This window comes from Pollicipes pollicipes, unplaced genomic scaffold (assembly GCF_011947565.3).
Source record: "Pollicipes pollicipes isolate AB1234 unplaced genomic scaffold, Ppol_2.1 Scaffold_3447;HRSCAF=4054_pilon_pilon_pilon, whole genome shotgun sequence".
Lineage (NCBI taxonomy): Eukaryota > Metazoa > Arthropoda > Thecostraca > Pollicipedomorpha > Pollicipedidae > Pollicipes > Pollicipes pollicipes.
This window is the reverse complement of record NW_023596297.1, coordinates 22745827-22749959: the sequence shown is the minus strand read 5'-3', so window position 1 is coordinate 22749959 and position 4133 is coordinate 22745827.

Here is a 4133-nt window from a genome sequence, read left to right as displayed (position 1 = left end):
ATGTGGAATAATGAGCCACACTGCATGGCTTTACATGGCATATCCCACTTATGCTAGGCATTATATGTCCGACTGGCACGTAGGTACTTAACACGCGGGTACACAAACCGTTCATGCCGACATGTTTATGCCAAAGCTTACCCACGTACCTACAACATTTCTCACCTTTGCGCCAACCGACCCTGTTCACCACGGCGATGCAGACCGCCTCGCCGTCACGGCAATACAACACCCTTGTCGTGTGCCACCGTTTGCCGACCAAAAATCCACTCCAAAGGCCGCCGAAAACCACCCCAGACAAACTACGATACAGCTTGGTAATTGGTTTCAGTGTATTGAAAGCTTATCGCAAATCCGAAAGGAACACTTTTGTGCGCAATGTTATGCCTCAATCATTAGGTCTGTCCAACATGGGCTAGAAAAGACTCATTGGTGGGAGGACTCTACCGTTTTCTGCTGCAGAATTTGGGCAGTCGTCTGAGCGAGCATTTCATTGGTCAGTACTGTATATCACGCCAAACGTTGGCGGCTTTTTTGTTATTACGAACAAATGGTCTACCGTGTAATATTTTTGTCTTTTCTTGAGTACCTTACATTTGTACCCGAGGGAGGGACTGAAAGGCCGACCAAGGCTGCTGACAGCCCCATGTTCCGAACCTGTGGTACTGTTGACGTGAAACCTTCACTATTCGATACCGCTTGGTCGGTAACCTATTCTTCGCAGAACATGATGACCTTGATCAAGCGAACGACCCCATGCTCTGAGCATGTGGCACCGTCCGGCAAGGAACCTTCACCACTCGACGCGACGTAGTAGATATACTGTCCTGTTCAGAACACGGCGACTTTGGGTCAGGCCAAAGGTCACCGAGAACGACCCGGACCACCAAAATTGGCCGCAGACAACATCCGTGCTCCGAGCCTATGTCACCGATTACGGTGAAATATTCACCAATGGATGCGCCATAGTCGATATTCATTCCTTCTCGGAACACGGTTCTGGGAAGAATCGAGTTAGGTCAAAGGTCACCAAAACCGGCCAAGAGCACCAAAATTGGCTGCAGACAGCCGCATGCACAGAGCATATGGCCCCGGTTGGCATAAAACCCTCACCAATCGATTCGCCAGCCGATGCCCTATCCTTTCCAGTACACGGTTACTTTAGGTCAGGTCAAAGGTCGCCACAAGTACAGAAAAACGAAAAATATGGTCGCCGGCTTCCATTTTGGGGGATCTTTGTTCTGCTTAAAGGTCACCATGTTCTGTGAAGGATAGACATCGACTAAAGCCACCGATTGGTGAAGGTGAAGGTGCCAAAGGCTTGGAGCATGGCGTCGTATGCAGCCAATTTTGGTCGTGTCAGCCGTTTTTGGTAGCCTTAGACCTGACGCAAATGTTCTGGTAAAGATAACTAATATGCCGACTATGGCGCATCAATCGGTGAAGGTTTCGTGCCAATCGGTGCCATAGGCTGGGAGCATTGCGTTGTCTGCAGCCAATTTTGGTGGTTCTGACCGATTCTGGTGACCTTTGACCTGAATCAGGGTCACCATGTTCTGTAAAGGGTGGGTTATCGACCAAGTAGCATCGAATGGTGAAGGTTGCATGTCAAACGGGGTCATTGGCTCGAAGCATGGGGCAGCCAACAGGTCTGGTCGGACGTTTAATCCCTCCCTTTGCCCGAGGGTTCTGATCTCGCTGCACAAGGATATGAATGTGGGATGCATGCTGCACGACGGTGGGGTTGGGGTTGGAAGACCCACCCATACGCATTGATGTGAGCACGGCGGAAGGAGCGTGTTCTTCAAATTTCCTTAGAATAACATTTGCATTCTAAATGTTGCCCGGTAAGTGCAATTTTTTGCATTGTATCATTCAATGACATTTTCGGTTAATCATCTCTGCGGGTTTCAGGTTAGGTTGACCCTTCTAATCAAGTGTTGCCCTCCGCCCCCCCCCCCCCCCCGCCAAACCGAGACTCAAAGACGGGGCGATTTGCATGCCGGTACAAACTATAACTGTTTACCAATGAGCATGTGCTTCCTACCCTGAGCGTAATTGCTACTGCAGTCGATGAGGTTCGGACGCTACCTTTTGAACAGCTTGGGCTTTTTGGGATGCCACAGCAGCACCGCTCTTCTGTGGAACACGTGATGATGGTGGTGGAGCTGACGCATCATGCCGTCAGTGTGGTCCAATTGGTCGGAGAGTCCATCCAGCGGCCGCGCAACGGTAAGAGCGCCAGATTTTGTCGTACCTGAAGTGTGAAGCTGCTCACGCGACGCCATCGAAGATGGCGGCAGCGGTCAAGACCTCGTGGCCTTCTCCGTGGGCAAGCCTGAGCCGCCGGGCAGCGCTCCGCCGCCATCAGCGCCACCTACATCCAACGCACATTCGCGGCATCTGCATTTCGCTACATGCCCGTCGCCAGTGGTTATGTCTAAAAACAACCACCCACTTTCGATGCGCTATCCTGAGTCAACGTTTCTTTGGTACGATGTTCAGAGCATGCCTCCTGAGATTTCCTTTGTCATTGTCCGTTCTATGGGCTGCAAGAATTGAGCAGGCGAGCGAGTCGAAAATCGTCAGACATAGTTTATTCGAGGACATGCCTTGATGGAGACTCCCCGCAGACACCGACTTCCGTGCTTTAAACAACTTTTCAACACCAATAAAATAAACCCAAGTGATAACGTCAGGTCAAAGCACGGAATGTTGACGAAAAACACTGAAAAGAACAGGTCACCAGGCGATAAATAGTAATTGTTACACCGCCAACGAGCACCTCAGCAAAACATACATGGATATTGATGTGCGCCCACACATTTTTAAAGTAGCTCTGACACGTAACATCGGAATGTATGCGGTCGGTAGGCCCGGCTCATCACCCCACCACAATACACACAATCTCGACACATAAAACACAGACTCGGTAACCGTTAAAGCTCGCTGCCTCCGGATCACGTCGCATTTAGCGCACACAACACGAGACTTCATCACTGCCGGTATTGCGCTCGGCTTCACGATGGCCGGGGAGCGTGCGGTGCGCATTAGCTCCCAGACGGCCACCAGCCGCGCAGTCCACCACACAACTGGCCACTGTCCGCTCGGCTGGCGGCATCCGCACCCCCCCCCCCGCGCCCTTCCCCACAGCTGCCATGATGTGCGACAGATCCAGCGGTCGGCGGTGACCTGCGACTGGCCCCTGCTGACGCGGCCCACCGACCGTCTCCGGCTGAGCGGGCGTCCGCTAGCTAAGCCGAGCCGAGCTGCGTCGGCATCGGCCGCCCGAAGTCACATCCAGCTCGACAGCCCGCCGCCGGCCACCTCCGGTTTCGCAGCGCCCGCCCGCGTCTATCGGTCATCAGCGGTCACTAACTCAGCAGATCGCTGATCTCGTTAGCTGACAGCTGTTTTGATTGCTGGGCGGGCGCGCCGCCGTACTGCATGGACGCCATGGCGCCAAGCGGCGGCCGCACAGCGCCCATGCCCAGACCGAGCGCCGGCTGGGGGCCGCCCTGAGCCCAGCCGGCCGGCTGGGAGAGCGGCGCGGGCAACGCCGGCCGGCCGAACCCCGGCGCGCCGATCATCGGGCCGCCGCCCGGCCGGTACCCGGGACCGGGGCCCTGGAAGGACTGGAAGCCGCCAGCAGAAGCCTGAAAACCGCCGCTGGGGCCCTGAAAGCCAGCATTCGAACCCTGAAAACCGCCGTTCGCGCTCTGGAAGCTTGGACGGGAGCTCTGGAACCCGTTAGACCCCTGAAAGCCGGGACCAGACACCTGGAATCCGGTCCTCGGGCCCTGGAGTCCCGCTGCCCGAGCCTTGGAAGCCGGCGCCTGACCCTGGAAGCCGCGCCCCTGGAAGCCGGCGCCTGAGCCCTGGAAGCCGGCGCCTGAGCCCTGGAAGCCGGCGCCTGAGCCCTGCGGGCGGGCTTGCGGTGCAGCGGCCGCCGGAGGCAGCGCCATCATGTTCAGGTTGCTGCTGATGAGCGAGTCGGTGAGATCGCGCGGCCGGCCGTTCTGCGCGGCGGCGGGCCGGCGATGGCGCCGATCCAGCGCCGGCGGCCGTCAGCGGCCCTGTCGCCCAGCCGGCGGGGCCGCCTCCTGCTGGCGCAGTCGGCGCTGCTTCTCCTC